Source organism: Suricata suricatta, chromosome 8 (assembly GCF_006229205.1).
Source record: "Suricata suricatta isolate VVHF042 chromosome 8, meerkat_22Aug2017_6uvM2_HiC, whole genome shotgun sequence".
In the NCBI taxonomy this organism is placed as follows: Eukaryota; Metazoa; Chordata; class Mammalia; order Carnivora; family Herpestidae; genus Suricata; species Suricata suricatta.
The window spans coordinates 89,849,468-89,862,629 of NC_043707.1; the positions used below are offsets into that span (position 1 = coordinate 89,849,468).

General features: G+C 43.1%; 1 protein-coding gene and 1 long non-coding RNA gene across 4 annotated transcripts in view; both read left to right on the top strand.

Annotated features, from left to right (window-relative positions):
* LOC115298830 overlaps positions 1 to 6,146 on the top strand; it is a 28,381-nt gene extending 22,235 nt beyond the window's left edge. The window contains exons 4-5 of the long non-coding RNA XR_003911862.1: positions 5,718 to 5,937; positions 6,058 to 6,146. This is a non-coding gene — a long non-coding RNA (uncharacterized LOC115298830). The remainder of the gene's footprint in view (positions 1 to 5,717; positions 5,938 to 6,057) is intronic.
* Positions 6,147 to 12,743: 6,597 nt separating this feature from the next.
* The window catches only part of JAK1 (Janus kinase 1), a 125,918-nt gene continuing 125,499 nt past the window's right edge, over positions 12,744 to 13,162 (top strand). For 2 of the 3 annotated variants that reach the window (XM_029949765.1, XM_029949764.1), the window contains exon 1: positions 12,744 to 12,975. The gene's annotated coding sequence lies outside the window, so the exon portion shown is untranslated. The remainder of the gene's footprint in view (positions 12,976 to 13,162) is intronic. The other variant, XM_029949767.1, reaches the window with a different exon arrangement.

Here is a 13,162-nt window from a genome sequence, read left to right on the forward strand (position 1 = left end):
TAATGCTTGTACCTCAAACCCTCTTACCTCCTACCTGGGCTGCTAACAACCATCTGAAAGCACCTTATTTAGGAGACAGTCATAGTTATTGTGGAGGAGGGCTTTGGAGGATGTTGATGGCAGTGTCAACCTACCCTCAAGGACTGCGGTTGCTTCTGGGGGATGTTGAATTAATGATTAATCTGCTCCTGCATAAGTCAGCTAATGCCCTTCCCGAATAACATAATGTGTTAACCCAATTAAAAACACCTGCCCAACTAAACGGATTGTCACTCCTGTCGACTCTCATTGTACACCCTCTGTAAAAGGAAGCAGGAATTCTACTTAACCCTTCTTGCCAGGCAATGTTAAATTTATACATGAAATTAAATTTATATTAAATATGTATATATTTGTAGGTATAATTTAATTCTGTAAAATTGTGTGTACAAATGAGTGACCTGAAGCTCAGAAAGATGAAACCACTTGTTTCATAGAGTCAATTTTCTCCCTACTATTGCAGAACTCTAACATTGGGAGTGGTCTTTAGTTTGTATCCCAGTGAATAACTGCCCTTCCTTTTATTAGTGAGACTTGGAATGTCCCTGAAGGAGCATTATTATTTTAGAGATGTGGTGTAGTGAAAAAAGCAGGGGTCCTGAAGCCACATATTCCTGCATTAAGATTCTAGCACCTGCTCCGTAATGGTGTGACCTTTGGCAAATCACCTCATCTCAAAGATGACTGTGAGAATTGCAGCAGATGGCTGGCCCCTGAGGGGCCTCAGCACAGGTCGGTCCTTTCCGATTCCTCCTCGGTGTAACATGAATGGATATCTCCAGCCATCTCAAGCAAATTAGTTACTCAATACATTCTTAGAGGTATGTTAACTGATTTTAATTGAAACAAATTCTTGCCATGTGGTATTTTGAGGGGAAATCTGGGGAAAGTATTATGAGACTAGGCAAATTATACAGCTCCTCCAAGGCAGTACTCAGCAGACCAATCGGGGAGGCCCATGACCCATGAGACTTTTGGGGAGGAAAGAGAAATGATGCTGTGTTGGAGCCACAAAATATCTGGTCAGGAACATGACACGGGGATAGATGGAAGGAGAAATAGCAATAGAAGGCAGCAGAAGACAGATTTCCAGATAATGATGCCCACAGTACATGCTGTGTAAATGTGGTGGAAAGAGAGACCAGTTGGAAGGGGCCAAGGAGCCCACCATGATGCCCCTCCTGCTTTTGTCCCCCCCTCCCCATAGCACTTTGGGTTTCTCTTAGGTCACCAGTGCACTTACCTCTTTGTAACAAGGTGGAGAAACTATCACTATCTTTTTTTAAAGTTTATTTATTTTATTGAGAGAGAGAAAGAGAAAGCAAGCAAGGAAGGGGCAGAGAGAGAGGGAGAGAGAGAAACCCACTGACAGCACAGAGCCTGGTGTGGAGATTGAACCCATAAACCGTGAGATCGTGACCTGAGCCAAAATCAAGAGTCAGACACTCAACCAACTGAGCCACCCAGACACCCCAGAAAATATCACCATCTCTTAATAGCTGGTGCCAAAATTCCTCTTGGAGCTAGAAGCATCTAGGTTTGGAAAGCTGGGTATAACAGAATTGGTTGGAGAGCTTGAGGTAGAATGCTGAGACTCGAGGACTTGGATGTTAGAGGAGGGGCCACTTGCTGTGGGTACTACAGAGAGAATGTGCTATCCTTGTGGACAATCTGGGATGGAAAGCATGAGGAAAAGAGAGGAAAGAGGACAGGGGGAAGGGGGAGAGAGTGTCTAGCAGTGCATCTGAGCTGTGATTCCTCCCTACCCTTCCCTACATCTCCAGTGATGCCCACCAAACCCAGGCAGCTTTGTGAAAGTGCCTTTGATAAGAAAACTGGGAAGGGAGAGAGAGAAACCCAAGCAGGCTCTGTGCTGTCAGTGAAATGAGTTTCATTTCAACATTGTGCAGGACAGATTAGATGTGAGGACGTGGAAGTCCCTTGAGATGTTATTCATCTCTTGGAAGGGCTGTATCCTTGCAGAGGCCAGTGAAGGGTTGGGGGTTCAAACCAAATTTACCTAGATCTTTGAGAGAGGCAAAGGGACCTCAGCTGACTTGCAAGTTATATCTCTAAATTTTTTCTCTTTCCTTCTTTACCTTTCCCTCCCCTCCAAAGCTTACCCAGTACAGAACCTGACATATAGTAGGCATTCCGTATATATTTGTTGTGCTGAATCATGTAAATATGTATGGTTTCTGCTGTAGTGGTACCTAAAATTGAGTAAAGACAACACACATGTATTTCATGCATAAAAATAAACCTAATGCATAAAAAATTCTGGAAAGGACATAAATACCTTCTAAATAGGATTAACACTTTCCCACCTCTTTGTTTTTTTAGTATCCTTCAAGTTCAACTCATATCTCACCCTCCAGGAAGCCTATCTGGACTTTCTGTGATATTTCCTGTCTCTGAAATCTTATGCCATTTCCTGTCTGTGTCAGCCATTTGACACTTGATCACTGATTTCTCAAATGGATGTTTTGCCTTTTCCTCTATATACTACAGTTTCTGAGGACCACCCTTGCTAAGGGCCTAGTACAGTATTCTGTACACACAGTTGTTCAATTGATAGTTACTGATAGCATGTATCTTGCAACAGACTCTCAGAAACTAAAGAATGTATTATGTACTTGGCACATACTGGTACTGAGTAAATGTTGTTGAATTGAGTTGAATTGTTGGCTGCCACAGACCTCTGAGAATCTCTGATTCCTAGATCTCACCCTCCTTTCAGAATAATGGAAGATTAGAACTTGGGAAGAGATCAAATCTAATTCTTGTTAAGCCATAATTTATTTACCTGTTGCTTTGGGGCATGTAATTTAGGTTTTGCACTCCAAATGAAAATATGATTTATTGGCCACCCACTTTCACATGGATGCTATGAGGTTAAAAAATAAAGATGCACAGAATTTTGATGCTGACAGACATTATCAACCCAGGAGAAGTATGAGCTCAGAGAGGTCAAACAGACTGCCTTAAGTTTCCTTGGTCTGCTGCAGAGCTCACTGAACGTTCACGTCCGATGGCTTCTAGTCCATTGGCTTTCCAGGCTCTAATCTTGGTTGTCAGAATAGCATTTCTTCATAGTGTTTTCATTATTAATGCAGTATACTAAGTCCCTGGGGTAGAATAAACCTCATTATTAGAGCTAGTAAGTCAGGTCAAAGCAATCTGATATTCTTGTAAAATTGAATAGATTTTGAAGTAAAGAATCCTTGGGGCTCACTACATTCTCAGGGGGCCATCATCTCATTTAGTCTCCCTATATATAACATCATATATATACACCCTGTGAGTGGACACTTCTGTGTGGACATTCATTATAACAGTTTTATTGATTCTGTTATACTGCTGTTAATTACATGAACCACAAAAACCTTCAGTTAGATTAAGCCATAATAAATAATATTATTAGTAAGTCTGCTCTGTATATTGAGTGTTTTTATGAGAAATGATGTTCATCTTTTCAGAAATTACTACATTGGCATCTTGTAAAATATATCAGATATTTGGCCTTTTTTTTTTTTTAGTAAAAAAGCTTTTGCATGTCTTCTAATAACTAATGGTACGAACTACAATTAATTATCCTCATGATAACCCTATAAGTGGACATTATGATCTTCCTTACTTACAGGCAAAGACAATCAAAGCTTATGAAAATTTGGTATCTTGCCCAAGATCCCACAGTAGGGGAGGCCAAGACTGAATGTGATAAGATATATGCACTTATCACAGTGCTGGGCAGATAGTGCGTTGAATAAATGCAATTGGAAGAGTCAGTGTGAAGTGAAAATCAGTGAAAAGAAAGATAAAACTGTTTTCAAGGTGGCACATAAAGTACATGTTAGAAGTTCCTGTATATAGGGGCGCCTAGGTGACTCAGTCGGTTAAGCATCCAACTTGGCTCAGGTCATGATCTCACAGTTTGTGAGTTTGAACCCCGCGTCGGGCTCTGTGCTGACAGCTCAGAGCCTGGAATCTGCTTCAGATTCTGTCTCCCTTTCTCTCTGCCCCTCCCCTGCTTGTGCTCTGTCTCTCTGTCTTTGTCTCTCTCAAAAATAAACAAACATTAAAAAAAAATAAGTTCCTGTATATAAAACATGTATGACTAAAATTTGATTCTGAGCTGTCTAACAATCATTAGGACAAACACGATCAGTTATATGAGTGATAAGTAGCCTTGCCTAAGTACAACTATCTGTCGCTCAGACCTAAGGGCCTTTTTTCAAGACACAGCATTTAACCCCCAAGTAAGGACCTTGGAGGATGAGGCAAACTCACCGTGGAATATATAGGATGGCTGTTAGAAGCCTGGAAAAAGTACCAGCCAAACCTGAGTGAAGTGGAGGTGCCTGAGTTGCCCTGGCAGAAGGCAGAAGAAGGATTAAGAACTGGAGAGAAAGGGCATGCTAGAGTGATAAAGCCAGAAGGCCCACAAGAGGATTGTTTCATGCGAGGCCCCAAAGGATACACCATACACCAAGACCATTAAGAATGTACTGCAGAGAGGTACCAGTGTCACTAACAAGTCACTTCAGAAGGCCTGGCTTTAAAGTAGGAGAATGGACCCAGAGCTGGGCTCCATGATAGCCATGGGCATGAAGGGACTCCTTCTGAGAAATAGACGCATTGGAAGCATTTACCTACCAGAAGCCATGAAGCCACACTACCATATTAACCAGTAGAGTCAGAGGGGCAGCCAAGGGGATTTGGTCTGCAGGAAATACAGAGAGGGTTAACAACTCATAGTGTCCCAAGGGGCAAATGTGTAGAGAACAAAGGTGCTGCATAAAATCTAGAAAAGAGAGGGCCTATGATCACATGGTCCTTTGGTCATATATCACATATGGCACTGCCTAGAGTGGCAGACCTCGTAGAGTGCTGCCAGGCCTTGCAAAACACATCTAAAGTGACAGATCAGAAGCAACCCTCTGAGAGACTGGGTTGTCTTCCTGTAGGATATGCTTTAAATCCGAGACGTCTGTATGACCATGTGTCCACACCTAGAAGAATGAATGGATCCAGGAACCAAGGAATCGGAGCCGGAGTGGTGCCCATTTACCATCACTCCTAATGAGTCACCGGGGAACTTTGTCCACATTCTGGTCTCTTTAAGTGTTAGGGGTGTTGGGCCCTAAACAGCATGTACTCCTGCCAGGGGATGTAACAAGAGTCCCATGGAGTTATGAATTATAGCCGTCACCAGGGGCCTTTGGATTCCTTTTCTCCAGGGACCAGCAGGGGAAAAGAGTCACCATCGTGACAGGGAGAATCCATCCTCATCAGCAGGAGGAAGTAGAGTTCCTTTTACACATGTGGCTAGCGAGGAACATGTGTGGTACCCAGGAGAACACACGATCCTGGCACTCTGTTTCTCCACTGAAACTATGATTGGAAGCGAATAGCGTGCCTGGCCTGAGGAGGGTACGACTACAGAGGGCTCGGCCCTCTCAGGAAGGAACATTTGGGTCACATCACCAGGTAAGCCACCAGGACCTGCTAAAGTAATAGCTAAGAATGAGAGGAATTTAGAATAGAACAGAAAGCAAACAAATAAACAGGATGGACAGAAGAGGGAAAAGATGTGAGCCAGCTGTGGCTCTGAGACCAATGGCAGTGACCTGGCCATAGTTTGCCTCATTAACCACCTTTTCTAAATTTCCTTGCAGAGAGACAGATCCACAGATCTGTGGAGGTCCTGCTCTCCGAACCTGCTGCAGAAGTGGACCTGAGCAGTGCAGCCTCCGTGAAAGGGCTCAGTTCAGATCTCCTCCTATGAGGAGCATGACTGCAAGTTCCAGCCGTTTCCTCTGTGCATCCATTACTGTGTTTGTGCGGGGACGAGGCTTCCCATGCCGATGACTGAGCATGGCAAGCCCAGTAAGACAGGTCAGTTCCAGTGAACCGTAGCCACTCTGGCTTGAGGACTCCCAAGTGACTTACCCGGGGTTTTCTCGGAAATGCTCCCTTTCTATCCCAACCTCCCTTTCCTCCTCTTTTCTTCCACAGGTATTGGAGCTGCATCATGGTCTGAAGGCTTCCCTCACCTTCGTTTGCATCCTCTCCAATAAACCTCTTGCTTATCTAATTCTGTCTTACTTGCTTCTTTGGTTGTTTTTTTTTAATGTTTATTTTTGAGAGAGAGAGAGAGAGAGAGAGAGAGAGAGAGAGAGAGAGAGGAAGAGAAAGAACATCAGCAGGGGAGGGGCAGAGAGAGAGGGAGGGATGGAGAGAGAATCCTAAGCAGGCTCCACGCTGTCAGCGCAGAGCCCGACACCAGGCTTGAACTCACGAATTATGAGATCATGACCTGATTTGAAATCAAGAGTCAAACACTAATCCACTGAGCCACCCAGGTCTCCCTTATTTGTTTCCTGAGGAACCTAATATGTGCTCCCCTGTTAGTGACTGGCCATTAAGTACAGTTCATACACCCTAATGGAGTTGAAACCGTGAGTTTGTATATACCTGCTTACTTAGTTTTCATAATCATTTACTGGGGTAAATGGGCCAGGTAGTATTATTCTGATTTTACATATGAGGAAACTGAGGATTAATTTAGGAACCTTCCTGGGGTATGCAGCTAGTTAAGTGGCAGGGCTGAGCTGAAATTCAAACGTAGATCTGTATTACTCTAGAGTCACCTTTACTACTCAGTCATCGGACAGTTGGGCTGAGGGCATAGTTGATATCTTGAGAGTTGAAGTTTCTTAGGAAGATGAACCTCATGTCTTAACAGGAGCGAGCTGAGGCAGTTCTCCAAATCATGATCAAGGTGTATCTCCAGCAATAATTTTAGGGTAGTACTAATGCTGTCATCAAATACATGGTAGAAGCATCAAAGTTCTGGACACTATTCCCTCAGAAATTTTAGCCTGGAAAGGTTTTAAAGTAGGCATTCACAATCATACATATATGATTCAACTGCTTTCATCTTTTTTCTTTCTCTGAATTAACTTTTATAGCAAACATCTACTGAACTTTTACTGTATGTCATGCATGATTCCTTCCAGGCAAAAATTACATACATACCTTTTCCTTCCCTATTACATTTAATCAGGCTCTTTTTTATGACTTTCACTCTGTCATTATTGGTATAATTTTTTCTAGTGTTTATATTATTATTTATGTTGAAAGAGACAGAGAGTGGATGCATAGGGGAGGGGTAGAGAGAGAAGGAGAGGGCGAATCCCAAGTGCCCTGTTTTTATCAGTATTATCGATGGCCTACTGTTTTCATGTAAGAAATGAGAAAGGATCTCTTTCCTGTAAGTGTAAGAATTTCCCCACCTTAGAAGGAGACTAATTCAATGGATTAGAGACCACATAGGAAAAAAATTGTCCAGTTACTGTCTTAGTTTAGGGGTAAGAGACCAACATTTTATTTGTTTTCCTTTTTTTTTTTTTTTTTTTTTTGGAGGGTGGGATGAAGGAAGGGGAGGGATTGGGGATTGTTAAATAAAAACCATTTATTGAATGGTAGAGTTTCAATATAAATGACAAAAAGTTTCAGGCACTTTGGAACATCCATTGAAAATTCAGATGGTTTAAATACTGGATATTTGGGGCACCTGGGTAGCTCAGTCGGTTGAGTGTCTGACTTTGGCTCAGGTCATGATCTAACAGTTCATGGGTTCAAGCCCCACATCAGGCTCTGTGCTGACAGCTCAGTGCCTGGAGCCTGCTTCTGATTCTGTGTCTCCCTCTCTCTCTGAACCTCCCCTGCTCACACTGTCTCTCTCTGTCTCTCAAAAATAAATAAAAGACATAAAAAAAAATTTAAAAGGCACTAAGTGTGCATCCAGCAAGGAAATATTAAAAAAAAAATAAATAAATAAATACTGGATATTTAAGGCATTGAACTGTATAAAACCTAGAGTGATGTAGAAAAAACATTTATGTTATCCTCTCTCATTCTGTCTCTTAAATCTTTTCCCACCCCCCTTAGCATATACCACTATCTGACATTATTCTAATTACTTACTCATTTACTTGTTTTCAACTATCCTCACCAACTAGGAACCTCCTCTGTCTTGTTTCCCTGCTGTATTCACAGTGCAGAACAGTGACAAGCACATACTTTGGTATTCAACAAATAGTCATAGGATTTGTTTGTCTAACCTAGGGAAAAAGGATGAATTCCTAAAGAATCACAGATGAAGGCATAATGCAAACAAACAAAAAACCCACAGGAATCAATATACTTGACTATAAAAAAAGGAAAATTTCTACGAGCATAATTTTTTAGAGCAAATAGAATACTGTAAAAATATATATCAAAAGTATGAAAGAAAAATATTGCTATTTTTCTTAAAGATATCATTATTAAAAACTACTAGAAGATACTATGGTACCTGTAGATATCAGGCAAAGAATGAAAACAAAATTTCTCCTACCTACTCCATAGACATACATTGATACATTAAAAGAAAATTGAAAAATAGAAAGACATGAGAAGGCACATGAAAATTTATTAATTTCTTTTAAATAATCATGGAAATTCACAATGAAAAGTAAAAAAAATTAAAACATTAAAGATATATTTATTTATTTACTTAAATTTTACTTTAAGTAGGCTCCACAGGCAATGGGGGGCTCAAACTCACAGCCCTGAGATTAAGAGTTGCATGCTTTACTGACTGAGCCAGACAGGGGCCCCAAAGACGTAAATCATTTAAAACTGATAATGTTCATTCTTGCAGAACTTGACATTGTATATGTTTTTCAGGACAGTGTAAATTTTTTTTAAATTTTTAAATGTTTTTATTTATTTTTGAGAGAGAGAGAGAAAGAGAGACAGCATGAGCAGGGGAGGGTCAGAGAGAGAGGGAGACACAGAATCTGAAGACAGGCTCCAGGCTCTGTGCTGACAGCTCAGAGCCTGATGCAGGGCTCAAACCCACGAACTGCAAGATCATGACTTGAGCGGAAGCCAGACACTCTCCCTACTGAGCCACCCAGGCACCCCCAAGACAGTGTAAATTTTGGAAACTTCCTGGAAAGTGACTTGCCAATATGAATCTATGATCAGGAATCTAAAAATATGCAGTCCATTTAACTCAATAATCCCATTTCTGTGAATCTCTCCTAAGATAATGGCCTGAATAGTATATACTTAATTATTATGTAAGTTATATGCATGAGGAAATCTATTAGTTATGAAGACTTTTGTAGTAACGGAAAAATGCTCATAAATTGAAATAAATTTAAGAGATAATTTATAAAATTACATGCACACCATGATTATACTTAAAAATATGGCTAGTAAAAAATAACTGGAAGAAAATATATAATATGGTAAGCATATTTATATGATGGTTGCAAAATTACAGTAATTTTCTCTCTCTTCTCCAGTTTCCAAGTCTTTGTAATTGAATTTCATGATCTGTACAATGTCATTTTAGTTTTTAGTACAGCCTTAAAATTTTTTTAATGTTTATTTATTTTTGAGAGAGAGAGAGAGAGAGACCAGGGGAGGGGCAGAGAGAGAGGGTGAAACAGAATCTGAAGCAGGCTTTAGGATTTGAGCTGTCAGCACAGAACCTGACACAGGGCTGAAACTCACAAACCACGAGATCATGACCTGAGCTGAAATCGAACACTTAACCAACTGAGACACCCAGGTGCCCCCGCTTAGTACAATCTTTTAAAGGCAAACCTTATTGTTTGAATCTATTTTCCCATTGTAATCTAATCTTTTCCAGAGACGTAGACTGGTGAGCAAAGCGTTGATGAAGATTTACGTGTAAAACCCGTATGTATGATTGCTGGTTGGATAGGGTGGTTTTTTTGAGAATTTCCCAATAAGAGGGTTCTGCTTCATTATGTTTGGTTTAGTTCAATTTAGATGAACGTTTGTAGCAGGCTTGCAGGTTTTGTGCCACATGTTACTATTAGAAGAGAATATGTGTAGTCCTCCTTCTATGCTGTTCTCTCCTACATATGTTCCCCATAGGATGACTATACAATTTTTTTTCCTGTTCTCAAACATAAGATTGAGTTCCTCATCCAGTTTCGTTGGTGTTGTTCTCTGTCAACCTGTCAACTAATTTGGAAAATTTGGGAGACACGTAACATTCTTCCTTTTGCCTCAGCATCCACATCTAATCAGTCACCACACAGTCTGCTCCACCTCCTTAGGCTTTTGACACTTTCATGCTTATCCCTCCTCAGTCTACTGCTTTAAATGTTGTTCTCACCACTTCTAGCTTGTGGCTCTACAATGCAGTGGAGTTTAATCTTGTCCTCCAATCCATCATCCATCTTATCTTTACATTAGTGGTTCTCAATGGAGGTGGTTTTTGTCTGCCAGGGGACATTTGCCAATGTCTGAAGACATTTTGGGTTGTCATAACTGGACCAGGAGGTGGGTGGGGGTTGGAGGGCGTGGAGGATTGCTACTGGCATCTAGTGGTTAGAGGACAGAGAAGCTGCTGAACATCCTGCAATACATAGGACAGACAGCACCACATAACAAAGGATTTTCCAGCCCCAAATGTCAATAGTGCTGAGGTTGAGAAACCGTACCCTGGGGTGATTCTTGTAAAATAAACCTACTTAAGTACCTAAAGAACACACTATGTCTTTCAGGCAAGATTTCTGCATAACTTACCTTATTCCCTGGCCTCACAAACATATATGTATTACTGCCTGAATATGCCATGATTCCCCCGGGGCTCCTGTGATTTATCTGCTGCTTATAGCATCTTTCTTTCTTCCTGACGTCTTCAGGCTAGGTTGGGAAATTCTCCTCTATGACCAGTTTTAGGAGATCATGAATCACACTGAACGGTCACCCATCAGTTATGCCATTCCAGTGTGAGAACGAGAGGTCAGGAGCCGGGTGTTTTCCCCCAGAATCCTCAGCACTTAGTGCTATGCCCAATATGGGGAAATACACTCAGGCAAGCCCCTCTCTCCTTATTCCATTTCATGAGCCTTTCATCGCAGTCAGAATCATTCTTGAGTACAACGGGATCATTGCTGTTGTCCTGACTGGCCTTTATCTTTACTTTTTGCCTTTCCTGAAATGTGGCTCTTTGATGTTTCTGTCGCTATTCATTCACTCCCACCTGTTCTTTAAGGCCCAGCTCAATAAAAATGACTTACCAAGCCTACTGCTGTGCCAGACCTGCATTATCTTCTTTTTAAAAATGTTTATTTATTTTTGAGAAGGGGGGACAGTGAGAGAGGGAGACACAGAATCCAAAGTAGGCTCCAAGATCTGAGCTGTCAGCACAGATCCCAATGTTGGGCTCAAACCTGCAAACTGTGAGATCACTACCTAAGTCGAAGTCAGATGCTTAACTGACTGAGGAACCCAAGCACCCTGGAGCCTGCATTATCTTAGTTCACCTTCAGGATAATCCCTGTAAGGAAGGCATATCCCAATTTAACAGGTGAAGAATATGATGTAAATAGCCCTGAGTGGCAGATGAGGCAATATATGCACACAAACACCCACAAATGGAGGCAGCTGGGGCCACAACCCTCCCTGCTTGATTCTCCTAACTTCTTTCTTAACTTTTCTCTCTTTCCAGAGGGCAGTTTGGAGATCTATTAGTCTGCCCCTCAACTTATATGAGTAAACTGTAACTTGTTTAGGGTATCACAGGTGGCTAATGGTGGGAGCCAGATCTAAAATCCAGAACTCTAGAATCAAGTGCTCTTTTCACTCATTAAGTACCACACTGGCACTTCTTGCTCAGTATGAGGTAAGTCTCAGTAGTCCTCCAAGCTATCAGGAACCCTCCAGCAGGATTAGTGGGGCAGGTGACACAGCCTTAGTCCACAGTGACTGAGCTGCAGAAGCCTGACCTCATGGCTAGGAAGATTTTCCCAGGGAAGCCACTGGAGTGTCTCAAGCTCAGGAATGAGTGGAACAGATTTGAAATTTTAAAAGCTCACTGTAGAAAATTAATTGGAGACTGTGGTGAATGCAGGGCTTCAATTTAAGAGGTGTTTGTGGTCCTTCAGGTGAGAGAGGATGGCAGCTTGGATCATGTTGCTGGAACGTTAGAGAAGTGAAAGGACTGGAAATACCTTGTAAGTAAAATTGTCCGGATCTGACAATGGGATATGAATCCTGGCTGTAGTGTGACTCTAAGGTACATAAGCCTCAGTTTGTTTTCTCATAGCTAAAACGAGGATAATACCTACTCTGAGAGGTTAGTAAAAAATGAAAAGTGCTGAAAACATTAGATATCAACAAGTGTTGTTTTTCTTTTTAATTTAAAAGAGCGCTTTAAATAGGGCATGAGTTGGATATGAAGTACCTTGTCTATGACAAATAAGATTTATTCTTAGGTTTCTGCTAGTCAGGTGCTCTACAGCCTACCTCTGACTCTGTCGGGGCAAGGGGCAGAGTACTGTGATTAAAGCATCGCGGTGCAGGAGCGCATCAAACTTGGGAGGTGTCAGCCTGTGTCCAAAACCTTACAACAGTTTTACCTTTTGCCCTCGCAGACCTCTCCTCCCTAGACTGGTGTTTCTAGATTAGGAGATATAAAGAAGCGAGTGAGGGGTGGAGGCATAAACCAAGCTGAGTGGGGAGGAGACGGGAACCCTACAAACGCCGGTTCCTGTGCAGTAGCTGAGCCTACCACTCGACTGCGGCCCCCGCCCCTCTCTTTCTTGGGCCGTCGCGCGTGACGTCACGAGGAGGCGGGACCGACTTCGGCCTGGGAGGCGGAGCCAGCGGCGGGGCGGGGCGGGAGCGTCGCGAGCGCAGGCCGCGGCGGCTGCGGAGTAGCTAGCAGGCGCTTCCAGTGCTGGCCTGCGCCCCAGCCCTGATTTCCCATCCCGCGCCCCCTCCTCAGCCCCGGGCGCGCGCACGCCGGGGCCCTGCGGGGCTGGCAGCTGAGCTAGCAAGTCGCCGGACTTGCGCAGCCACCCGGAGCACCCTCCGGCCCAGGCGCACACGGAAGTGGTGAGTGTCACGGAGGGGAGGTGGAGAAGCCTGCGGCGGCCGCAGACAGCCGGGTGAGGGGCGCGGAGCCGGGCGCTGGCGGGCTACGCGGCCGCTGCTCTCTGTCCTCGGGAGCCGCGCACCCCCCGGCCGCTCAGCGAGCGCGGCACTGGACCCCGGGCCCGGGCGGGCTGGGGGCGTGTGGGTG